Raw genomic sequence first — 27,572 nt, forward strand, 5'->3', positions numbered from 1 at the left:
ATAATGAGACTTCCTGGATGTCGCTCCCACCGTTCCTCTAGCTAAACTTCTGTTCATGAGCTACCATCCTGATTCTCAGTCCTTTCAGGCCAACCAGCATGTTCCAAACCAGGGTGATTTGGGATATGATGCAAGACAGAGTTCTTATTAGCGCTGTTGTACCTAAGCATTTGCCTTGAGTGCCAGTGCTTTATTTCCCCGTCTTCAGAAATTCCACAGGTAGTACACTGGACTGTGTTGTTGCAACACAATCATTTGCAAGTTCATTTGAAAGTAAGCCTCAGTAAGACTTTGAATTGCATAGATAGGACTGCAACCTTGCTCTGGTGTATGCATGTTGTGACAGAAGAAGAAATCTCTGTTCAGATAGTGGTGTATTTGTTCTCGTGCTATCAGGATTCATCAGTGCCATTTTTCTTCAGGTAGTATGTAGTTTTGACTACATTTGGATCTGGAAGGGATCCCTTCCATTGGAAGGGATGGAGAAATGGGGAACTACAAGCCATTCTTTCCCCTTTAAATGAAGCTTGTTGCTGTTCATCCTGAACTTCACTGTTCATCCTGAATTGGGTGGCCTTGAATGACAGATATAAATCAGTTGTTTAAACAACTAGAGACTTATACAAATGCTACAACCCCAAACCCCATTACTGGTTGCTCAGTGGGATTCCCCCATGTATACATTGTTGGGGTGGGGAATGCAGAAGTAAAACCTCAGCAGATGGTTCCCATATTTGGAAATACCATTGCTGGCGGAAAATAACCCTTTGATTTTCCTTATGAAGCTTGAATCATAGAATGAATATAATACAAAATGTTTGCTTGTTTCAGAAACTAATGTATTATGTCTTTAGCCTGTGACAAGTGTTCGCTCTCATAGTTCAATTAGGGAACAGAATGCAATTATACTGTGAAGATTTTCCGAAATATTAAACATTTTCTTTTCAAATAATGCAACTTGTTCATCCTGTGAAAGCTTGCCTGTTCTATAAAAGCTTGAATCTCGTGTGTGTGTGTGCGCGCGCGCGCGTGCTTGTTTGTATGTGCAGTACAACTGGTGGGCAGATGGTTGGATTATGCACTGAAATTCCAGTCCAAACCATGTGTATATTGCTTTATAGATTTATAATCTATATATATTATAAGACACTTCTCCTCCTAAATGTGCATTTCTTAATTTCAGTTATGTACAGCAAGGGGTTTCCCCCCCCTAAGAGACTTTAGAAACAATGATTTAGTGGAGAAAATATTGTAAAAATTAATCAATATATCTCAATACTTTCTTTAGGATACATTCACTGTATTTTTTCTTAAGAATATTTCAGTAGCTTTTCTGTCATATTAATGCACACATTCTTCTGTCTCCTAGAGCAGGTGTAGTCAACCTGTGGTCCTCCAGATGTTCATGGACTACAATTCCCATGAGCTCCTGCCAGCAAACGCTGGCAGGGGCTCATGGGAATTGTAGTCCATCAACATCTGGAGGACCACAGGTTGACTACCCCTGTCCTAGAGTTTGCTTGATAATTTCCTCTGAATGCTTTTGGTAACCATTTCAGTTGAAATAGGCACTTACTTCTATAACAGCATATATATTATTTAGAGAGCTGATAGCATATTTTATATTCTGTTCCATGAAAGCGATTTATATAGTTTCTCTAGGAAGTGAACAGGTTTCTGTAAGTAGAAATCATGTGATATTATCATCATCTGTTATAACTTGGTTCTTGGTAAGCAAACTTTTCCAGACTACTACTGGGAGAATAAAACAACCATTGAATGTATTTATTGATTGTGGTTCTAGTGGTGATTTGCTTTGTGTAAAGAAATGAAATGACAGTGTAAAACCCAGGCTGTAGTTTATAAATTACAGCTTTGTACATTAACTCATCTCTGACATTTATAAGATTCTGGTTGATTCTGGTGACAAAACATAAATCATTTTTTACTGTCGCACAGCTTATATCTTATGTTAACACTGGTGAATAACTGTTTTCTCTTAAATCTTGAAGTCACATATTAAATGGCTATGTAAGTCTGCTCACTGTCTTACTACAGGAAAGCCATGACAAGTGGATTTAACCAACACACTGCTTCAAAAAGTTGGCTCTGGAAGTAAAAAAAGCCCCAACAATCTGCATTCTTTATGTTTTTGGTTTTCCTTAAAAAAAACACAGAGCAAATATATATTCTTAGACATGTTGGGCTTATTATTTACAATTCATCTTCAGAGATTTTTGATGATGGAGAAGCACCCAGAATGAAGAATGTGAATCAGAATTAAAAACTCAGTTTTATTTTTTTGAAATGTCTAAATCAAGTTAACATTTTGTTATAATTTATATTTTGAACATTGTTGATGTGGACATAACTGGAAACGAATGGCTTTAAAGAAATTGTTTTTATTGTACTTTTAATTGAACATTACATTTATCTGTATTTAATTTCAATATAATAATGAAGTGAGATTTGGTCAAAGGTAAATAGATGATCAGCTAATCTTTTGAAGCCAGCAAAATAAATAAGTTGACTTATTACAACTCAGCTCTAAAATAGTTTTCGTATTTTAATTGATCTTGAAGATTGTTCACTGCAAATTACAGAGACTTATGCATTATTATTTCTGATGATGATATCATGGGCATCAAGGACCTGTGCCTATCCAAATTATTTCCCCTCCAGGCAATGACCACACTCATGCCTCATAAATTTCCATAAGGTTGGTGCATCATGTGCCCTCAAGCCACTTGAGTGTGGTCATTGCCTGGAGTGGAGACTTCTTGGTATCTAATGTAATCTGTGTTGAATTCCATCATAAAAGAAAATCAGAACTGGACAGAAATGTGCAGTTCCATTTCCACCTATTATGTGCATTCTTCTTCCAACTTGCTGCATTTTGGGCTTTCCCTTACAGGTGAACTTTTCTGTTGCCTTTCAAATATCACCTTGGTCTATTTTGAGTCCTGCTATTTTGAGCTCTCTGCCATGGCTTCAGAATGATATCCCATAGTTTTGAGACATGAATGTTTGAAATAGATTGCAAACTTTTATCAGAGACTATGATGCTTTAGTATTTTGCATGTGTATGATATGGGTTTTATTTATTGCAGTGAAATATAATTATAGATTTTTTCTAAATTGAAATTTGTTTCATTGATGTTGTTAATTAAAAAGAAAGACACAGTTACACAGAATCAGCATGATATAATAGAATTTGGGAGGCTGAGGTCTTCATATTCTACTCTAATATGGAAAGTCACTTAGTAGCCTTGGGTTAGTTGCTTTCTGTCATCCTAAGCTATATTGCATAGTTTTTGTTGAGAGGATACAGTGGAGGAGGAAAACAGTGTTATAAGCTGTTATAAGCCGTGAAATGAGTGTTATAAGCCTTGAAATGAAGAAATAGATTTTAACCATAAAAGGTAAAGGTAAAGGTATCCCCTGTGCAAGCACCGAGTCATGTCTGACCCTTGGGGTGACGCCCTCTAGCGTTTTCATGGCAGACTCAATACGGGGTGGTTTGCCAGTGCCTTCCCCAGTCATGACCATTTACCCCCCAGCAAGCTGGGTACTCATTTTACCGACCTCGGAAGGATGGAAGGCTGAGTCAACCTTGAGCCGGCTGCTGGGATTGAACTCCCAGCCTTATGAGCAAAGCTTTCAGACGGCTGCCTTACCACTCTGCGCCACAAGAGGCTCTTAGATTTTAACCATATTTTACAAGTAAAAAAAAAAGGGATTCATATTTGGGTAAATTTTGGGGCTAGATTTAAGGTTAATGCAAGTAAGGTTTGGGTTGAGAAGTGGTTAGGTATAGAGGGAGCATTAGGGCTAGGAAAGAGTAAGAGACATTGTTAGGAAAGGTCATGAAATGAATAGTTTTAAAAAATGTTATTCACATAAAATATTGGGTTCATTTTAGATTAAGGGTTAGGGTTAGCTTACTTATGATTCATATTGGGGAGCAGTTAGGTTTAGAGGGAGTGTTAGGGCTAGGGAAAAGTTAGAGTGTTTAGGAAAGGCCATGGGATATATAAATGTTTTTATGTTACTATACATTAAAAAATTAGTGCATATTTTGGGTTTGGGGTAGTTTATGTATGGTTTGGATTGGGGATTGGTGAGGTTTAGAGGGGGCATTAGGGCTCTGAAAATGTCATAGTCTTGTTTAGGAATGACCATGAAATGCATAAATATGTTTTTAGAATATATGTAAAAAAATATCTAAAGCTTTTTGATTCATTTTGGGATTAATTTTAGGGTTAGGGTTTGTTTGGGTTGGATATTGGTAAGGTTTAAAGTGAGTGTTAGGGCAATGGAAGAGTTAGAGATGTTTGGGAAAGGTCATGAAATGAATAAATAGTTTTTACATTATTTCACATGTAAGCATTTTAAAAATTATGGATTCATATTGGATTAGAGTTAGGATTAGTTTACTTAATTCATGTTGGGAAGTGGTTAGGTTTAGAGGGAGGATTAGGGACAGGGAAGTATTAGATTCATGGTTAGGAAGGCCATGAAATGAATACATATTTGTTTTACATTATTTTACAGGAAAAAAATTATGGATGTATATTGTGGTCAGTTTTAGAGTTAGGGTTATTTTAGGCATGGTTCAGGTTGGGTAGTGGTTAGTTTTAGAGGGAGAATTAGGGCTTGGGAAGAGTTAGAATCACATTTAAGAAAGGCTATGAAATGATTTTTTACATTTTGTATGTAAAATATGTAAAAAATATGGATTCATATTAGGGTATACTTTGGGCTATGATTAACTTAGGTATGGTTGGGGCTGGGGATTGGTAATGTTAAGTGTGAGTGTTAGGGCTATGGAACAGTTAGGGAATCACATTCTCTGGAGCAGTGGTCCCCAACCTGCGGGCCGCGGCCAGGTGCCGGGCCACGAAGGCTTTGGCGCAGGGCCGCAGCTCCCTCTTCCCGCCCCCCCCCGAAGTGAGAAGCTTGCCGAGCCGCAAGCTAATCGGCCGCTTTGGCGGCCGATTTGCTGGTGGCCCGGAGGGGCTGGGAGAGGGAGCCGCGGCCGGCGGCATGGCGGCGGCGCAAACGCGCATGCGCGGACTGCCGCGCACGCACGTTTGCGCTGGGGCTGCCGCGCATGCGTGGGGCCCGGGCCGCCCTCTCCCCTCACTCCAGAGCAGTGGTCTGCGGCAGCCAGAAGGTTGCGGACCACTGCTCTGGAGCATTGTGAGTTTTCTGAAAAAATGGAAATTGCAAAGTTTTCAAGAAAAAAAATTGTGATGCCCTTGAAAGTATAATCCAACTTTTTCTTCTGTTTAGCAAACAAAATTCTAAAATCACCCTGTATTAATACATGTCCCACTAGTAGCTAAGATCTGGACTGAAATATTTGATTAGGAAAAGAAAAATCAAGTGATTTAAATGTTTTTGCTGAAATACAGTGATTATGAAAAATTAATTTAAAATTATTTTTAAAAAATTATATATAGGATTCACAATATGGCAAGGACTTTCTTTACACTGTAGAAACCCTGAAGGCCCTGAAAACAGTTGTCAGATTAATTTTAATATACTCAAATGTTCTGTGGATTATAGGCTAGAGATGTCATTGTTCACTAATACATTGCAACATAATTTAACTTTTCCACAAAGATCACTAAGGCACCCCAGTACCACTGTCACTTTCTATAGCACCACATTAATTCTGTGAATCATTACAATATCCCTTTCTCCATTTGAGAGGAGGCAATAAGAATTTTAGCACTGGTTTTGATTTGATTTGCACACTAATGTGTGGCCAAGACTCACCACGGCCATCAGTTGACGCTGCGGAGGGCTTTCTGGAGGCAGATGCGACCACTCCAGTGGGCCATTCATAACAACAAAGTGGGGAGGCAGGACCTGCAGCACGCACCTATAAAGGTTCCATGTGTGCAGGTCCCAAGCACTTCAACCAGGATGCCGCGGAGCAGCTTCCCTTCCACCCACTCCATGTTGATGTGGGAACAGTCTTCTTCTACTGTTTGAGGTTGTTGTTTCATGGTTAATATTTAGTCACAGCTGTGGGTTTGCATGGATTTTAATTCCTGGTAAATATCTAGTTTAGAGTTTTGGGATCTTTGACTTAAGTGACAGGTTGATGGAAAGTCAGAACATAAATCAACGACAATAACAAATAGACTAAGAATGTCTAGGGATTTTTATACGTTTTTTTTTCTCTAGTGGTTTGTTACCAAAATGGATCAACACATTTCTTTCCATCCGACTTAGACCTGTGCCTTCTTTGTTTTTATTGAAGGTGCACTGTGTGATTGAGCAGATGTTAATATTTTTTCTTCCTCAGGTTCAAATATTCTTTTAAAGTGAAAACATATGTCTAGCTCCATTGAACATTTCTGAAAATGATGTAACAGACTTTATTCATGAGTACACACAGGAAACATTGTTTCTTTGTTGCAATTCTCAAGTAGCTTTGCTACATGGCATAGAAATAATCAAAACTGTTTAAAAGAGGTAGTTTGATTTTAATTTTGTGTTGCTGTATTCTATTTAGGAAGAACGGGGATACAGAGAAGAAAAGAGAAAGAAAAAATGGGGTTATACATTGGATTTGTTGAAGACAAACCACAAAATGGAGAAAATTTTTTCTTGCATGCCATTTATTATAATTAAGGTATTATACAATAGTCCTTACTTCTATTGGGATACAATTGTCTTCAACTTTTTACATTTAACTCAAACTTCTTAACTAATCTATTTTGACTACATCGTTAGTTTAATCTTTACTATGTATTCAATATTACATATTTTCACCACTTCTGCAGCTTCATTAGAACCTTTATCAGATTAAAAAAATACCAAGGTGCGAACAAAGGTCTATTATATATCTCACACATTTGTATTAAAGATACAACATTTAAAAATTTTAAGATATTATACCAGGCATTTGGTTGAAGCTAGGATAAGGATGCTAACATCATCCAGTCCTTCCTTGAGCATCGCTGCTCTCAGACCTGGTGCAGATGAGCATGGGCATATCGTGGACCTTGCCATTAACTCCAGATACGTTGAGCCAGGGACCTCTCTGGCATCTAGATCCTCAATGGTTAAAATTGATGGGATGGAAGTTGAGCAGGAAATGTTAGTTCAGTCTAGCATTTCCAAAGAAATTGTGGAAGTCATATATAATTCTAGATGCCCCGCAACCAGGAGAATATATAATTATACCTGGTTAGCTTTTAAGAAATGGGCACGCAATCATAATGTTGATCCTTTGAATCCATCATTAACGGATGTATCAGAGAAGTAAAGGGTTGAGACCTAACACCATAAAACGTCAGCATTGGCAGCAGTTCTGGAGGTTAGAGAGTTGAAAGGTCTTTCTCACAAGTTGATCAAGGAATATATAAGGGGAGCCACACAACTGGCTGTGCCAGTGTGATACAGGTTCCCAACTTGGAGTTTGTCAAACATAATTCAGGAACTAGTTAAACAGCCTTTTGAACCACTGAAGTCCGTGGAGTTACAGTTCTTAATTTGGAAAGTGGCCTTTCTAATTGCCATAACCACAGCATGGAAGATTTCTGAACGGGGCAGCCTATTACTAAAGAATTGTGTGTATTTGAGTACAGACCCCTTGGTTGTTCCAAAAGTTAACTGTCACATATGAGCCAGCAGATAGTGTTACTCTCCTATTCCAAGCCAGTGCTAGAAAACGAAAGAAGAAGAAGAAGAGTTGGTTCTTATATGCCGCTTTTCTCTACCTGAAGAAGGCTCGAAGAAGGCCCCCATGTGGGTACAGGAAGAAGTGGAGCAACCTGCCACGACTAAAACTCCAGCCTGCAGCCTGGCATGAAACCTCCAGTGCATAAACGGTCCACAACAGACACCCTGTGGGGTGGGTGAGGCTGAGAGAGCCCTGATATCACTGCTCAGTCAGAATAGCTTTCTCAGTGCTGTGGCGAGCCCAATGTCACCCAGCTGGCTGCATGTAGGGGAGCGCATATTCAAACCTGGCTCGCCAGATTAGAAGTCCGCACTCCTAACCACTACACCAAAAAAGGCATAACTTAGATGTCAGGAGGGTGCTGCAAATTTATATCAAGAGAAGCCAGGGGTTAAGGTTATCTGATGCCTTATTTGTTTCTCATGGTACAAAAAGTTTGGGCAGCAAGGTGTCTAAGTCCACTATTGGGAATTGGATCAGGTTGTGCATCATATGAGTCTCAAGGACTAGGCTGGCCTAAAAATATTATGGCCCACTCTTTTAGAGCAGCAGCCACTTCAGTGACCTTTAGAACCAGAACCCCTATCAAAGAGATTTGTAAAAGAGCAACTTTGTTGTCCTTTATGACCTTTGTAAAACACTATAAGAATGAGGCATAGGAGCAGACATGGCCACTTTTGGCAGGAACAGGTGTTGGGTTAATTTGAAATGAAGACACAAAGAGCCCATGCTGATTGTAAATGTTTTTGTAGATAGAAAAACTCATCAGCCAGAACAAATTATTGAAAGTTATTTGAGAAACATTTGCATAACTTTAAATAGGCAAATTAATATTCTTTTATATTATATAGAGGGGAAGTGAATATGGTACCTACTACCATTATCTGTAGAAAACAGTGCAAAATAGAGGCTATATATATTGTATGGTATGCAGAAAAAATAATGGCTTGTACACATAATTATTTTGGTTTCATTTAATTGTTGCCTACACTAGTGATTTGTTCAGTTGACTGTCTACTATTAAACTTGTCGTTTCTATGCATCACTGAATTTTCCATTTTTACCTCAAACTTGCTAAGTTTGATTTAGTGAACAATTTTCTGTCAAACTAGGCTCACTATTCCACTCCAATAAAGATTTTAAATGGAAAATGCAGGTGTCAGCTGAAGTTGAAGAACAGATAATATGCTGAACCTAATAGGAGAAAACCAGGATATGCTGTTCAGGTCTGTGATTTTTCCTCACGGAATACAGTTAATTGGACTAAGTAAAGAAGATTATGTGTGCCACAATGTTGGCACTAGATATTTGTTGTTGTTGTTGTTTAAGTTGAGGGAAGACAGCAAAGAAAAGACACTGTAAGATTTGTCTTTAATTTGAGAGTGAGGTAGGAGAAGTACATTGCAAACTATCTGGAGTTACTATTCTACTGTTGGTAGTTGCTATCTGTAATGTATGGAATTCATACTAGCAAGGCAAGAGATAATGCATCTTTATTTGAAGTGCAGCACAGCAGGCCTCAGCTGGGCATCAGTTTTTGAAAAAGATGGAATAATCCCATTTTCAATTGAGGACCATGCTAGTCTGACAACTCACCTAACATAGAATCATACAATCATAGAATCATAGAGTTGGAAGGGGCCATACAGGCCATCTAGTCCAACCCCCTGCTCAACGCAGAATCAGCCCTAAGCATCCTAAAGCGTCCAAGAAAAATGTGTATCCAACCTTTGCTTAAAGACTGACAGTGAGGGGGAGCTCTCCACCTCCTTAGGCAGCCTATTCCACTGCTGAACTACTCTGACTGTGAATTTTTTTCCCTGATATGTAGCCTATATCGTTGTACTTGTAGTTTAAACCCATTACTGCGTGTCCTCTCCTCTGCAGCCAATGGGAACAACATCCTGCCCTCCTCCAAATGACAACCTTTCAAATACTTAAAGAGGGCTATCATGTCCCCTCTCAACCTCCTTTTCTCCAGGCTGAACATTCCCAAGTCCCTCAACTTATCTTCATAGGGCTTGGTCCCTTGGCACCAGATCATCCTCGTTGCTCTCCTCTGTACCCTTTCAATTTTATCTACGTCCTTCTTGAAGTGAGGCCTCCAGAACTGCACACAGTACTCCGGATGTGGTCTGACCAGTGCCGTATACAACAGGACTATGACATCTTGTGATTTTGTTGTGATGCCCCTGTTGATACAGCCCTAAATGGCATTTGACTTTTTTACTGCTGCATCACCCTGCCTGCTCATGTTTAGTTTACAATCCACAAGTACTCCAAGGTCTCGTTCACACACTGTGTTACCTAGAAGCGTATCCCCCATCCAGTAGGCATGCTTTTCATTTTTTCTGACCCAGATGCAGAACTTTACACTTATCTTTATTAAATTGCATCTTGTTCTCATTTGACCATTTTTCCATTGTGTTCCGATCTCGTTGAACTCTGTCTCTATCTTCTGGAGTATTTGCCAGTCATCCCAATTTGGTGTCATCTGCAAACTTGATGAGTAGTCCCTCCACCCCCTCATCTAGATCATTAATAAATATGTTAAAAAGTACCGGACCAAGCACCGAACCCTGAAGTACCCCGCTACTCACCTCCCTCCAGTCTGATGAAACACCATTGACAACAACTCTTTGAGTGCAGTTCTCTAACCAATTTCCTATCCACCTAACTATCTGAAAATCCATTTTGCAGTCCTTCCATTTATCCATCAGAACATCATGGGGAACAGGAACATATATTACACTACCAATTAAACCATGCTGCTCTGCAAGCTGTAGAGAAAAAATGGTAATAATTTTTAAAGACATGGTTAGGTCATTTATGAGTCTGAAATATTTTGTATTGACTAGGGCAGTGGTCCCCAACCTTTCTGAGGTTGGGGACCGGCAGGGCATCGGTGCGCGGCCCGCGGCCTGCGCGGCCCATGCCCGCGCATTGGCCGCAGGCCATGCCCGCGCATCGGGCCGCGCCCACGCATCGGGCCGCACCCGCGGGCCGCGCCCACGCATCGGGCCACACCCGCGGGTCGCGCCCGCGGGCCGCGCCCGCACAACGGGCCGCGCCCGCACATCGGGCCGCGCCTGCACGTGCACGGCCGGCCCTGATTCCCTCTCCCCGCCTTCCCGCAGTAAGAAGCTTCCCGGGCCGCAGGCTTGCAGCCTGCGAAGTTTTTTACTGCGGGGGGGCGGGGGGGGTGCCGCGGCCCGGCGCCATGGCCTTCGCGGCCCGGCAGCGGGCAGCGGGCCGCGGCCCGCGGCCCACAGGTCGGGGACCACTGGACTAGGGATTTGCAAAAGATGCATTTAGGATGGGTTTATATAAATAACCTTTTGAATTGTTTTGTGTTTATGGATTGGTTAGGCATTTGTTTCCTTCCTTGGGTTTCTAAACCACCCCTCTCCAAAAGGTTCTCAGGGCGGCTTCGAACTAGAGGAATGATCTTGTACAATAAAAACATTAAAATCTTAAAATTCAACTAAAATACTACTATAGTCACCTTGTCTCCAAATGTGATTGGTTAATTTGACTTCGTGACTTGATTTGAGGACTTCATGTGATCTTGCAGATAGTATTTTGGAAATAGAGCACAACATTATCCTTAATCTAAACTGTAGCCTATCAGCACTCTATTGGGTACCTTGGGTCTGCTAATGAGATAAAACGTCAGTGTGCCTGCATGCAGGAGAGTAATTGCCAACTTCTGGCGGTTGCACAGCTGCTAATTATTTTAATAGAACCATGAGAAGAGTCTTTCCCCCTCAACTTTTATAAATAACTGTTACAGTTTTTTTCCAAAAGCTTATGTAAAACTGTCAGTGGAGTCTCAAGATGCTAGAAAGGCAATTTTATTTTTCTAAAAACAAGTTATAGAAATTATGAAATAAAATGGTACGTCTTCAGGGTAATTCAGTTTTTACATTTAACAAAGTTGTATTTACAGGTCCTTCTTGCTACAAATACATATTTTTAAAATCAAATTTGTCCTGAAATGTGACTTTGTTAATTTTGGTGAATAGCTTCAGATTTTCATCCTGTGGGTTATGCTGATTTTACATCAGAATTAGAGGTTTGTATATGTGACAGACTCCTGAAAGCATTTGTTATTAACATTATATCTGAATTCACATTAACCTGCATAGTTTATTAATTGTAGTTATAATTGGTTTCATCAATCATTTTTGATTATTCCACATCATTAAATTTCCAAATATTTTAAAAGACATTTCTCTTTTATAACAAGGGGGTTTCTGTATGGTCTAAATTCAAATGACCCATTTATGTATTAGTAGTTGAATGTTCAATCAGTTTTTTGCCTGGGGGGGGGAGCTGTAAATTCTCAGAGGATGGAGAAGTTAGAGCAGTGATTCCCATTATGGGACCCCTGTGAGCTATGGTATATTGATTCCTGGTGCCCACATCCTTTCCTCTTAAAGTAAAGAGCTAATCTTTGTTTTCTTCCACCTCACTTGTGGAGGTTGTTTCAGAAGAGCCTAGAACAGTCTTCAGAGATCACCTATTAGAAAATAATTCCATCGGAGAATGCTTGGCTTGGAACCTTCTAAAATTGGTGTTTGGCTTCTGGACCCCATGAGTACCATTCTGTGAATGGCCATGGCTCCCACTAAGTGTTATCAAAATTACAATACTGTGCATAGGCTCAGCAGAATTGGGGATAAAGACATCACTCAGTCATCTTTGCTTTTGGTCCCATAAGTGGAAAGACAGGTATGAGTACCCATGTCTTTAATCCCCACAACGGGGGGGGGGGGGGAGAAGCAAGCTTAGAGGGAAGAATTTTTTATTATAAAATCTCCTCTTCCTCCAGTATGGACTTCTGATACAGACTGCAGCTTTCCAAGTGTTTTGCTGTAAAATAAGGAATCGGTAACTAGTAATGTAACATGTAAATAATTACACTTTTCTAGGCCCATCTTTACACAGCCGCCGCGGACTGAATAAAGCTGTAAGGGCTCAGGGGGAGGAGTTAGGGCGGGCTCTGTCCAGGATGAGGAAGGGTGCCGATTGGCCCCTTCCTCCGGACAGACCATCGTCCGGGCCAATCGGCAGGCGCAAAGCACCTGCCGATAGGCCCGGCCGATTCCCGCCCTGCCGACAAGGAAGTAACTGCGAGCCATGCGGAGCGGGCGGGGGCTTCCTTGCCGGCGGCCTAACGCATCGGGAGGCGCTAAGAGCCTCCGATGCGTCAGGCTGCCAGCCAAAGGAGCCCCCGGCAGTCGCGCTCCGTGCGGCTGCCGGGGGCTCCCTTGCCTAGCGCCCGCTCTGCATGGCTCGCAGTTACTTCCTTGTCGGCAGGGCGGGAATCGGCCGGGCCTATCGGCTCCCTTGCCTAGCGCCCGCTGTATTTATTTTACAGTGGGCTTGATTACTAGTTTACTATATAAATTGGTTATGTCCAAATCCATGCATCTACAGAGATGTTCGTATATTTATATAACAATGATATAAGCATATGAATGACAATGTAAGAAGATGTCAACACTGAAATTCTTCATTATTTGTGCTGGTATAAATTTCTTGTATGGATTCATTTTGCACTAAGGGATAGCAAATTTTATGTTACTGGGAAATACATTTGAGTTGTGCACTTTAAAAGCTCATCCTAAGAATTTTTTAAAAATAGCAGCCTACTTTTGCTTTTCTTTTTAAGTCAAGAAACCAAATAGAAACTACTGTTATACAGTGATTCTAGCTGAAAAGATTAGGTTGGAACAAGGTTTTGCCTGTGACTCAGAGGAGGTTGAACCCGGTTACACAAGTTTGGAGAATTTGATAATAGGCTAATTTATGAATATTATCCAGTGAAAAAATGCAATGAAGGGACTTTTATCAAACTACAATTCACAACAAAGAGCAAAAACTCAATTGGTCACATTTATTTCCAAGATTTTTTTTGAAACCTTTTGTGACCCAGTTTGAAAGATAATGACCTGTTCTGAAAGACTCTGTTGTCAGCAGCTGAAGACTGAAGCATCTGGAAGGGAAAAACTACAGTTGAAGCAAAATCTCCTAAAAGCTGAATGCATATATTTTAGAAATGTATGAGAAATGACAGTTATGAACACTTACACGATTTTAAAAAGGCACATCTTATAAAATGTGAATCAGATATGTTATACACTAACATTCTCTATTTATCTAGGAAAAGGTCTAGATTTATTTGTTGCATTCTTTGGGAATATACCAGTGGCATACTTAGTGTATTTGATACCCAGGGCGGATAATATTTTAATACCCTCTCCTCTATATGACAGAATTTTCTTTGATTGAACTCTGCAATGCCTCCATAGCTGCCCGCACAACCCAGGCATAAACAAATCTAGTTCCATGATTCGATTTACAAGAACAGGCTGAAGCTCCCTTGAACAAATAGTTGCATAATTATTAAGCATAAATAATTCTGGAATCATAGGAATTTCTCTATTAATATTGAAACTGATCAATTCAGAAATAGTAATTGTAGCAGTCTTATTTGCAAATCTGAAATAATTGGGTGGTTATTAAAAACAGGGTTCTATTTTCTCCTTAGAAGGTGGCTGCAATACTCACTTGCTCACAGTCTTGGGGCAAATCATGGATCCATGGAATTTTTAATTAGGTTACCTCAAACTCCTTATCAGTTCAGATCCCCATGGTTCTTCGGAATTTTTGCACTGACACTACAAAAATCACATATCTACAACTTTGTGGCACTACCACAGAACAAAAACATAGTTCTAAAACATGGATCCTCATGGCTTTTGCATAATGTTGCATTATGTTCCATGGTGACACAGTGAAAAACAACAACAACATGGTACCAAATCATAGATTCTTGTGGAGCCTCAATATTTTTGCATTGGGTAACATTAAATTCACCATCAAATCATATAACATGTCTGTAACTACAGATTTGCCACAAAACTCATGGATGAACATGGATGTTTTTGTGCCATAGTGTCACCATGAAACTCAAATACTTTGGCCACCTCATGAGAAGGAAGGACTCCTTGGGGAAGAGCCTAATGCTGGGAGCTATTGAGGGCAAAAGAAGAAGGGGACAACAGAGAATGAGGTGGCTGGATGGAGTCACTGAAGCAGTTGATGCAAGCTTAAATGTACTCCGGGGAATGGTAGAGGAGAGGAAGGCCTGGAGGATCATTGTCCATGGGATCGCAATGGGTTGGAAACGACTTCACACCTAACAGCCACAGTCACCATGAAGTCATGGATCTGTGATTTGTGATGCAAGCCGTGGCTATGTGATTTGTTGGTGATATTGGAATGATTGGAGGCTCCATGAAGATCCATGCATTAGAACCATATTTTATATTGTTGTGGCACTATGAAGAAGCAGGTCTGTGATTTTTAGTATGCAACCTGTGGCTATTGACATTATAGGTTATCTGATAGTGAGTTTGGTATGACCTAGTGCAAAAATCATGAATAATCATGAGGATCCATGGATAGCAACCACTTTTTTTGTGATGTTGCAGCCTTGCAAAACAGTGGCTGATCTACAGCAGGGGTAGTCAACCTGTGGTCCTCCAGATGTCCATGGACTACAATTCCCATGACCCCCTGCCAGCATTTGGTTTACTGGTCTACAGTATCTTGGTGGTATTCTTTCATTTCAGTGTAAAAATCAGGGCCATTCCGCACCAGGATCTATGTGGTAAATTGGTTGCGGGACGAAAAACGCCATTTTAAATTGTGGAATTTGTCGTTATGCATACCTGGCTTTGTAGTGGAATCCAGTTGCATTTCTATCGTTTCCCACTGGTTTCCGGTCTCGGCAAAAATCGCTAGCCAGGAAGCAATATTGCCGAGCTCATCCCGCCCCTTGCCGTCAAGCAGCCAATGGACGGCCGTTATCATGATCCCAAAAAGGCCCTTTCCCTTTAAGGAAGTTAAAAAAAAGCACACGTTGCAACGAATCTGCGTTGATTCATTTTAATGGAGAGACCCATCTAGCTAGCAGGTGTTGTTTGAGCTGCCGTTTCATCGTTGCCACGCTCCCCCCGAGCGAAAAAAAAAATACCCCCCCGGCACGGGTGCGATTTTTGGCCGAAAATGCAGTGAAAAACAAAGGGAAAATAAACCAGCAAACGGGGCTGTGTGTTGTTTCGTGCTTGGTGATTTAAAACAGCTCTGCAGCCAGGGATGCCTCGCTGGGTAAACGAAGGCTCGCCGGTGCGTTGATCTCAGCTCGCACGGAGAAAAAAAATGGCGATCGCTTCCCCGGAAGTTCAGATTAGAGAGCTAGGGGGAGGGACTTTGCAGAAACCGCAACAATGGTAACACACAGAACTTTCCTGCTAGTGTTGCAGATTGGTTGCAAGAGTGTAGCGCTTTCCGGAGGGTGAATCCACTTTTTGGGATTTCCCTGAAAGTGCTACAACGAAGCGCTTTTTGCGGATCGGTTTCAGGAGTGATGCAGATTGTCAACGACGTTGTGCATAACAGCAAAACAGTAACGATTTCAATTTGTAACCATTGTGCTATTTTGGACGAGTGCGGAATGGCCCTCATATGCGTTCCTGAGGATCCATTTAAAATCCTCAAGATCCAATTTTTACCTATCCCCCTTGCCAAGCAACCACATCAGTAACTTCTAAGTTACTGGATTTGTTGATCATTATGAAGAAGAGTTGGTTCTTATATGCTGCTTTTCTCTACCAGGAGGAGTCTCAAAGTGGCTTACAATCACTTTCCCTTCCCCGCAAAATACATCCTGTAAGGCAGTGGTCCTCAACCTTTTTATCACCAGGGACCACTCAACGCTTTTCAATTTTACTGATGCCCGGTGTGGGGGGGGTAGTTTACTCCTCTACTCTCAACCACTGCCCTAACGCTCTCTGATTGCTATGGTAATGTTTAAACATCCCTTCAAAATAAGATACAGACACGCCACAACAATGAACATAAGGAACATTTTATTTTCATGGAAATTTTAACTCATGACAATGACAAATCAACGGGAACCCTGAGCTTGTTTCTCTGCAATCTGGGAGTGATGGGAGACAACGACACCTGAAGTGTGTTGTAAAGGGCCGGGAGGGATGAAGTAAAGGGCCGGGGGGGGGAGAAGGCGTCCTTCGTGGGCCACCTCCAATTAGTCGATGGACCACATGTGGTCCGCGGCCCACAGGTTTGGGATCGCTACCGTAAGGTGGTGAGGCTGAGAAAGCTCTGATATTACTGCTTGGTCAGAACAGCTTTTTCAGTGCTGGGGTGAGCTCAAGATCACCCAGCTGGCTGCATTTGGGAGAGCGCGAATCAAACCCTGCTCGCCAGAAGTCCATGTTCCTAACCACTACACCAAGCTGGAATGAGTTTGGAATGTTCTTTGGACAGTATCCCAAAATATTCTTAATATAGTGCCTGCCATTTCAGGTTTTGATGTTCTTCTATTAGAAATAATTTTTAAAAAATTAATAGTAATCTATGTTAGTAATTGGGGGCAATTTTAACTGAGTGAAACCCACCTTTAATCACCTTGAGTGACACCCCCCTTTTACAATCAAGCTGATTGTTATTTTGTGTGTTAGTGTTATACCAGGATTCTCTCCCTATCCACAGAAATGTAACTTCAATTTTGATACTTTATGCCAATAAAGGTATTGTGTGTGTGTGTGTGTGTGAATTTTGATAGTTTAACAAGAGGAAGGATGGATGTGTTTATTTAAAATTGGGGAGTAGGGTGAAGTACACTGCCTTTCAGTACTGAGATAAAAGGTAAAGGTATCCCCTGTGCAAGCACCGGGTCATGTCTGACCCTTAGGGTGACGCCCTCTAGCGTTTTCATTGCAGACTCTATACAGGGTGGTTTGCCAGTGCCTTCCCCAGTCATTACCGTTTAACCCCCAGCAAGCTGGGTACTCATTTTACCGACCTCTGAAGGACGGAAGGCTGAGTCAACCATAAGTACTGAACAGTACTGAACAGTGCAGTTAATGAGATCACATTGGATTCCAGCATATGAAATAATATCTGAAATTCTAACTTGTGTTGACATGTTCCATATATATGAGGTCCCTTTTTGGTGAATCTGAAATAAGTGTGGTAATGTTTAAGCACTGCTACTCGCTAGGCCTCCTTAGCCCTTATGGAAGAGTTATATTTGAATACAGGACATGTGAGCAATTTTCTCATGATCCCTGGTATGTGCATAGTAAAGGACCTCTTAATTTATTGGTCTGCATTGTTTTTAACTTCATGAAAGCAACTGTGAGCTACCATTGGGCTGTTTTATATATCCTGAAATTATTCTTAACCAGGGTTACTCCAGAACCCTAGGGTTTACTCCAGTTGCGGGGGGTGGGGGTGGGGGTGGGCTTAATTATATTCTTTAAAAATAACTAAGATGGGAAGGAATCAGGTGGACAGAATGGCTTTCTGCTCATCTGTCTGGTCTGCAGTGGCCTTATGGAATTCACACACAATTGAAAAGGAATGGGAAAAAAGAACTGAATCTGCTGTACTCCCCCATTGACTCATCTTATTGCCTCCCTCTCAGAATTTCTTTTCAGAGGCCTGCCAGCATAAAATGACTGGAGAAAGGCTATTGAAAGTGAAGGCATTCAGATATTCAAGCAGGAGAGGACAGTGTCCAATGCCACCGAGTGTACCCTACAAAGAAGCCATTTTTTCCAGGGAAGCTGATCGCTGTAGTCCGGAGATGAGCTGTAATTCCAGGGCATCCCCAGGTCCCATCTGGAGGCTGGCATCCCTAGCTAAGAGCTACTACACCTGGATCCAGTGAAAGGACTGTACACAGTTTGCACAAGGATACCTTTCTTCTAAATTTTCCCCTTGCTCTGGCAGCCATTTCTGACCCTGGGAAAAGCTATTCTCAGGATTGCCAACCTCCCAAAGCTACAAGTGATCCCCACATCAAACAGATCATTTTCCCTGAGGAATAGCTTCTTTTTATGGTGGAGCTTATGAGAGCTGAGATTTGCTTCCTTGTTTTGCTCAGGCAAGGTAGTGCATACACAAAAATGAAATTAACTTCTCATTTAGCAAGCAGTTTACTAGTGATGCCATGCACGCTGTAAACATGTGACTTCTGGGGGCATGGTAGGGAGGCATGGCCAGGTAGCATCACTTTTGGGGTTATTCAAAGCCTGAGGAATATTTTTACTCCTCAGTTAAAAGGGGAGGAGGTATGAGGGACTGCACTTTTAAAAGTTGTATAAATTCTTTACAGAACCAGAGAGCTTTGAATGAAACTTTAAAGAGATGTCATTGGTTATCATCAGCTGAGCAGAACTCTGAATTCTGTTTGATTTCAGTCCTATCTGAGAAGAGTCAAGTATTGATAGTTTGGATTGATTGAATTCAACCCAGACTAAACTAACAGTTTAACACAGACAGGAGAACTGGGGGAAATTATCAAGGAAGTTTTGGAAGTAGTTGAAGACCCCTATTTGGGCCAAAGAAAAAAGATTTATCTTCTAGTGAGAGGAGAATTTCCCTACCCAGTCAAACAGAGTTAGCTCTGCAGAGTGTAGAGATCCATGTTCTGGGGTCTGATTAGAAACTGCCTTTAGAGAGCTTAAGTCAGTTAAAAACTTAAGACTGTTGCTGGTTAGGGCTAGCCAGAGGCCACAGCCCAAGTGGGTCACACGTGTGCCACTCCACCACAACCTCAGCCTGCAAGCTGTACTATCTCTACTATTGCTGCTCATCTCTAAACTATAAAAAATCAGTTCTGTAGGCAACAGTTGTCGCTTTGGAGGAGGCACTCTGAGGCATTGGACCATTCTAAGGCCTCACCTCCAAACCTCAAGGAATATTTCTAACCCTGGATAGCCAACCATTAGGTGGAGCCTGGAATTACAGATAATCTCCAAACTATAAAGTTCAGGTCTCCAGACAGAAATGGCAGCTTTGGAGGGTATACATGGTTGTTGTGCAGAAGAAACTTTTGAGCCTCCCACACAGATTGTTGTAGAGATGAAACACTCGAAGCCTACTGCACAGGGCTGTTTAGATGAAACAGGAGGCAAAAGAACCTGCACAATAGCATCCAGTTTCATCTGCACAACGACCTTGCATAGTAGGCCTCATATGTTCATAGAGTAGGAGAAAAGAGATATGCATGGCTTGGCAGTGTCTTCCATCCAGCCGTGAAGCTTCCCTCCACAGCACTCTTTTAAGTGATAAGGGGCTCTTCTGCGGCCTGCCTGTCGGCCAACCATTAAACAAAAGGGAAAAGCTTTCCCCCCTCAAAAGGAATGCCCACAGTCTCCCCTGTGTTGCTCTTGGAAATGTGTCTGTTAGAGGCTTCCTTGACAGCAGGCCCGAAGGGAAGGGCTGTGTGGAATCCTGAGCAAGAGCAGCAATTGGCCCTGGGGGGGGGGGGGATATTCCGCCAATAGAAGGCTTCGAAAACTTCAGCATTTAGTCAAGGTCATGCATATAGATGATTTATATCCTTCCTATTCCTTGCTCTTTCTATCCAGTTCCCTAAGCATCTTTTATTTGGAAATGTTTATGATTATGATAATCCTAACATATGTTCAGATGGATGATAATGAATCCAGATCAAACTATACTCTTTTATAATTATATCAAATCTAACTTAAAAAATTAAGAACTTTCAAAAATATCTGTAGATTCCATGAGACTCATTCATACTTGGCATTCTTGTGCTTTGCTTACACTGTTTCACTTTGTCAAGTACTCAGGCAATAGGGAGATTGAATCAACAGATAATGTAAATGACAGGCATGCTATTCAAACAGCAGCATGTTTGGATATAATTTCTAAGATTGCATTTTATTATGGCTGATCATTGCACTTTTGGGGGAGGCTTTTGGGAAGCGTCAGTATTTCCCCACCCATGGGAAATACATTTATTACCAATTCTGATCTCCTGCTTAATTTCTTCCAGAGTTACTTCCTTCTGATTTCATGGGTTTAGAAAGATAAAACTATTCAGGATTACGTTACAAATGTCTCCCTAGTCCCATTCTGAAAGTATGTTAATAGCCTATATAATGATAACTTATTATCTTACCTTTCTGAAGTTTGCGAAGGCTGACTCTTCTGGAGAGGTTTGCCGTTCTTGAATATTCTATCCTAATCGGAAGTTAGAACTAGAGATGTGTTAAATGTATAATACAAAGATGGTTTAGCCCAGTGGTCCCCAACCCTCAATCCGGGGACTGGTCCCAGTGTGTAGATCAGTTGGTACCGGGCCATGGCTCCTCCTTGTCCTCTTTCCTGGCTGCTGCCTCGAGGGCTGCCCTGCAACTCTGCCGCTGGGTCACCTTTGGTGCTATCTAGCGGCCGCCATGGCTAGGGCTCCCGCTCAGCATGGCACTGCGCAGCTGCTGCTGGCAGCTCCCCCCAGTGGGCGGCAGGAAGTCAGGGGTGTCAGCGGGAAAGCAAGTGGAGCATCAGGTGATGGCGGTGACGTCCCTCGGCAAAAGACTACCTTCCACCCGGGCCTCAGTAAAATTGTCAAGCTTTGACCGGTCCCCAGTGATAAAAAGGTTGGGGACCACTGGTTTAGCCTATATCTGTGAAGTTGGCAAGCTGAATCCAATGGGGGGTACAATTTCTATATATTTGATTTTGAATGGCAAATAACAGTATTATATTCAGACATGTTTTCCATCAAATCAAAACCTATACATAATGTATAAAGAAGACAAATGTGTAATAAAAAAATCTGTAATAAAACAAATAAAACGAGTAAAATTATCATGAAAATAAACTGAGTATGAATAAAAATTATGTCTGTGTCCCTAGTGGATATCTATAGCTCTAATAAATGAGGAGCCATATTGATTGTATTTATTAAATGGTACATATATATTTTAATAAACCAGTAAACTTGTATTTCATGAAATAAATCCATAATTAAATATGAAAGATTTATTTCTATTGCAAAAATTCTTGCTCACATGAAATGTTGAAAGTTTCAGTAAAAATGACAAATGATAATGTTATACGTTCAGTCGTGTCCAACCCTCGGTAATTCCATAGGAAGGTTTTCTCCATTCATCTCTGTCAATGACACCTTCTTTCAGTTGGTTCATGGTCATCCCTGTATCGGCTTTGATCATGTCGAGCCAGCAGATCCTTTGGCGACCACGTTTCCTGGCTTTCCAACATTAGTACATAGATGACATACACCTTTTATTCCCCTCAAATTAAGATGTGTTGAATCCTAAAATGGTTTACTTTAGAAATATTCTATGTATACATTATGTGAAAATCATCTTGCCCATTGACATTCCAAATATTTGAGGCTTTTTGTGTTGCAGAGGACAGAATCAGGTTCTTAATATTAAAACGTTTGTAGTCATGAGTAGAATGCCTGTATGACACAAACAGCTGGATGTGTTATATCAAAACACAGTTTTTTATGCCAGAAAACAAAAAGCTGAATTATGGAAGGTAAACGATGAAGGGCGGGGGGGATTGGATATGCCGTTTTAAAAATAGCTTCTCTTCTGCCTATGTTTATTGCCCTGAGCAGGAAAAGAGGCCAGATATTAAGGACTTGGCAGTAAATAAATGCTTACAGTAGGTCTATGGAAATAGAAAATGTGGGTAATATGGTAGAAGCTCATATCTTACATTTATCTCAAGAAAATCCTGGACATAATATTAAGCTTCTGAGCCACCAGCTGTTTTCTCCTACTATGTTAACATTACTTTCCCCCCTAATCTATTTAGTTCCTTTAGCATAGCCTTTGAGCTGAATGACTTTCATATATAGGAATATATAGAATATTGAAGGCTAATTTATATTTATTTAACAGAAAGAATGAAAAGTCTTGACAGAGCAAAATTATTTTCTGATGCTTTCTTCCCAGAGAGCTGAAGAGAGACAGAAGCTATTTCAAGCTGCTGGCTGTGCTTTTTCCTGGTTATTTCCTTCAGCTGAAAAGCTGGGTTTTTGGAATGTTTTCATAGGCATCAAACTGCTTGAGTTTTTAAATTAAGTAATTATATAACACCATTTTCATTGAGAATGTAGATTATGCATTATATCAGGGATACAGAGGTTGGTGAACTATGTCAAATGTAAATGTGACCAGCGGACTATGTAAAACATGGGGACTAGACAACTGTTAGTGTCAAGGAGCTGGAATTTACAGGTAAGGAGACTGACAAGGCATAAGGATAGGAGGCCCGACAACTGTTTTGGGTGTTTGTCAAGATTATATGGGTAAGTGGGCAGTATTAGATGATATGATAGTGCTTATTTTGTTCGGAAACCCTTCCATGAAAAAAAATTCTCATCACATCTGCTTGGAATTTAGAATATTTCTGGATTTAAACTTGCATCAGAAGTATTCAATCTCTCTCCTTCTCTGCCATTGTACCAAGCCATTGTGAATTGATATGACAGCAGTGAAATTCTCATTTTTTACCCATTAAAAAACTTTCTTTTTTCTGGTGAACTGTTTTTTATGATCTCAGGATTGGTGTATTAAGTAATAAGCCAATTTTGCTTATACTTAGCAGAAAATCTGTTTCCTAAAGGAAGCTGAAGCAACTCATTTTTTTCTATCTCTGGTTAAGTACTCTGAATGCTTTTTAATCTATGTATAAATAATTAACAGTTAATAATCCCCTCCCAAAAAACAAAAGATTTCAAATCACAAAGCAAAACTTAAATGCAATTAAATGTATTTTCAAAAAAGAGATACTGCTGGCACTGTGAGTGTCTTTAGGCCTCAAGAGTCCTGCGATGATTCTGGCAGGATGTTGTGAATAAAACTCTGACCATGTGGTCCAAGGCAATGAACCTTGGATCAACCATAAATAAATCAGTAGGGATTCCCTAGTTTCTGTAATGACTCATCAAAAGGTGATTTAGTTTGTAATCCTAAAAATACTTTTCTAAAAGTAAATCCTATTTAATACTACTTAGGCTTGCTCCATAATGTGCAATACTAAGAAGAGTTATACCCTTCTTATCCTCATTGACCTCAATAGACTTTGAAGGGTGTGACTGTAGCATGCCACACTGTGTGTCCAACAGTGAAAACGTGAAGACAGAACTAAAGTGCAAAAGATGGAAGAAAACTGTTTCTTCCTATACTATCCAGACAACCAGTTAAGATCTCCCTCTCAAGACCAGCTGTCTGTGCCCTTGCTTTCAGAGATAAAATGAGTGGTGCTTAGTGTTGTGCAATTCCCTCCCTGCTAGTATTTTCTTGCTTAGGTCTATTGGGGCCCCCAACATTTTGAGAATGCAGAAAAAAACTTGGATCCTAATACTGATTTGGATCCAGAGTTTTGAGAAATAGACCCAATCTGAAAAACACTAAGAAAAATTGCAGCAGCAGCAAACAGTTGAGTGGCAGCTCAGTTGGGGCTGTTTTGGGCAGTCCCTCTAAACTAGACTACCCAAAAGAGCCAGCCAGCTGATCATGTAGGCCCAGTTAGCGCTGTGCTGGGCAGCCTGGTATAAACCAACAGAGCCCATCAAGGAGTAGATCTGTTTTATGGATAGTTTCATCTTGCTTATGTCTAATGATGTGGTCTATAATTGTAAGATGCCTTATACAGGTTTCTGAAAAATCTATTCCAAATGATAGTGTAGTTTGAATCTATCTAGCTATTTAGCTGTCTGTCTGTCATTTATGTCAACTGAAGATGATCCTGATTTAGCCTAAGCCATCTAAGTTTGCCAACTTATTATATGTCTTGATTTATTCCATTAAGTGACAAAAAGAAAAGAAAAAAATAACTTTCAAATATTCATGTGATTTGACTTCATCCACATATATTAAATTTTGTTTTTAAGTTAATAAGAAAGTCTCGAGATAGAAAAAATGTTGTTTGTGTGACTTCCTATCCTTTTTTGTTAGCAGGAAAAGTGTGAGAAAATAAAATTTTATAGCCTGACTAGGCAGTTATCCAAGTTTTCCAGATTGAATGAATGTTCAGAAATGGACTGCTGCACATTGGTTAATTTTCTTGGTTTAGTGTTAGTGCCTAGATAATAAAACCCAAGAAAAGTTGAGATTAAAGGAAATCTATCTTTTCAGCATCCAGAGAAGGATGCATGTTGTCACTACCTGTAGAATTTCACATTTCAAATAAAATAACAGAGATTATCTTGCTGATTGAAGTAAGATCTTTGCATCTTCTGCTCCGTAATTCATATGTTATCGTGGTGGATTGGCCACTTACTTTACTGCACCAAATCCTAATGCTGCACTGGACAGTTCCTTCCCTACCTATCAGTGATTCTCAGTGTTAAAGAGAAGTCCAGTTCTGCCTGACTATAAACATTTCACATATCATCAAGGTATATGCTAACTCCATTCAATATGAATTCAGTGATATTATGCAATTAGCAAAAGTGCAATGTGTACATATTAATAGCTTATACAATGTTTGACTGTTGAAACTTTCATATATTTTATCTTGTAGCTGTTAGTATATTTCTTTCACATCCAATTTGATCTTAGTACCTCAGCATTCAAAACAATAATTGTTGAACCATTAATCTTCAACTTTCTTTGGTTGTCAAAAAAAGGGGTGTGTGGGAATTGGACCCCATCAAGGGCTAGGAGTTGTGTTGTCTCATCTGAGACATGCTAACTCAGCCAGAGTATCTCAGTTTTAGCTGGATTTAACTTCAGCCAACTCCACTTGAGCAAACCCACCATGGCCTCTTGACTAAAGTGTTTGTATGTTTGTATGGTTAGCTGGGTGACATCAGCATATTATTTGCATCCCAGCCTGAAACTCTGGATCAGCTGGGTAAGGAGGACTATATAGATATCAAACTGTATTGGAGATAGACTTTCTGCCTGCAGAACCCCACATACCAGGGCATGCTGATGGGAGGATCTCTCCTTTAGTGTCACCCTCTGTCCCTGACCTTGGAGAAAAGATTGCAGCCATTTGAGGGTGGTACCTTGAATTCCCACATTGGCTTGGCAATGGGCTAGTAGCTTATGATTGACAGTGTAAAATGCTTCTGTTAGATCTAACAACAACAACAGCAGAGCCAACCCACCTAGATCCAGCTGCCTCCGGAGATCATCTGTTAGGGCAACAAGAGACGTCTCTAACCAGTGGCCACATTGGAAGCTAGACTGGAATGGACCAAGATATGATGTTCCATTCAGGAAACTCTATAGTTGTTCCACAACCACACTCAACAACCTTACTCAGAAATGGTAAATGTGAAACTGGGTGGTTGGCTGTGTCAAATGGATCCAGATCCGATTTTTTTAAAATGGCCTGACCATGACCTCCTTCAGTATCACAGAGAAAGGCCCTGAAACTAGGGACAGATTAATAATTTCCCGGAGAGGGGCTCAGATCTCATACCACCAACCTTCATGAGCCATTGGGGGGGGGGGTGCAGGTCAAGGGAGTACATGGAAAACCAAAAAGCTGCCAGAGTGCTGTTCACATCAATCAGGAAAACTGGACTGAAGTGGTCCAAAATAGACCTTGAGACAGCCAAGGGGCCTTAAGTTTTCAAGTTGTATCAAAGTCAGTGAATAAGTCATAGTAAATCAACAGGATTTTTTCTGCAAAAAAGCTTGCAAAAGCCTCATAGTCTTCTCACAGTCCCAACATTGCCATGGCATACACTAGGTCCCAAACTTGCATGGTGTTGGTCTTCTCTGTGTGGTCACTGAAGTTCTCCAGGACTATCATCCTGGGGAACTGCAAGGCCTACCTGGCCACTAGCTTCAGGCAATTCGGCAGGGCATCTGTTGTTGCATTAGGTGGCCAGTACACCAGCCATACACTCCACTGTATCCCACACCAGCCCCACAAATTCAGTAACGGGGATCCATAAAAAAGAGACTCCAAAATCATCATTGCAAGTCCCCCTCTGACCTTTTGTTCAGGATTGGTGGAGAATTGAGAAACAGGGTGAATTGAGAAACACCCTTATTCTGTAAGGGTGGCAGTTTTGCCCTCTCATACCCAGGTCTTAGTCTCAGGTCATAGTCATGCATGCCAGGTTCATATTTTAGTCTGCAAGGTAAAGGTAAAGGTAAAGGTATCCCCTGTGCAAGCACCGAGTCATGTCTGACCCTTGGGGTGACGCCCTCTAGCGTTTTCATGGCAGACTCAATACGGGGTGGTTTGCCAGTGCCTTCCCCAGTCATTACCGTTTACCCCCCAGCAAGCAAGCTGGGTACTCATTTTACCGACCTCGGAAGGATGGAAGGCTGAGTCAACCTTGAGCCGGCTGCTGGGATTGAACTCCCAACCTCATGGGCAAAGCTTTCAGGCGGCTGCCTTACCACTCTGCGCCACAAGAGGCTCAAAAGTCTGCAAAGAAACTGCAAAACAGTGGTCTTATTCTTTATGGACTGACGCTGCATAACACCAATGTCAGAAAAGGGCTGTTACTCCTAGCACCACCATGCTCATATCTCAGGAGAGGACAAATATTATAAAGGAGTGAACATTTCCATTTCTCCCACCCATTCATTTAAGCCATCCTCTCTGATCACCATTCTGACCATGTCACCCAGTAATAGGGATCCCCAGCCCTTTGTTGACCTTACCATCTATCCACCTTTCCTCCCCCTTTCAATCCCTACCAATAACCCCAACAGAACAATATAACTACCAAAACTGTCCCTTACTTCCCCATACAACAGTAGTCCCTGTATTATTCAGACCTCTCTACCAATCCCCCCCCAACTTAGTTGGGGCTCTTGGCAGCCAGAGTTCTTCAATCAAAAATTCAGAAGTTCCTATATAGACTCCTGCTACAGGTATGTGTGTGGGGGTGAAGTAAACAGCAAGCCTGGAAGCAGTGTGAAGCTGAGTGGCAGCCAAGTCCCTGGGATCGACAAGTTGGCAGCGAGCCAGTCAGAAAGCCAGGCAGTGAGTGGCAGCAAGT

At 41.1% G+C, this 27,572-nt stretch overlaps 1 protein-coding gene across 3 annotated transcripts in view; it reads left to right on the forward strand.

Annotated features, from left to right (window-relative positions):
- PRR16 (proline rich 16) overlaps positions 1 to 27,572 on the forward strand; it is a 124,911-nt gene that overhangs the window by 1,261 nt on the left and 96,078 nt on the right. The gene's annotated exons all lie outside the window — the stretch shown is intronic.

The sequence above is a fragment of the Paroedura picta genome, chromosome 7, assembly GCF_049243985.1.
Source record: "Paroedura picta isolate Pp20150507F chromosome 7, Ppicta_v3.0, whole genome shotgun sequence".
Lineage (NCBI taxonomy): Eukaryota > Metazoa > Chordata > Lepidosauria > Squamata > Gekkonidae > Paroedura > Paroedura picta.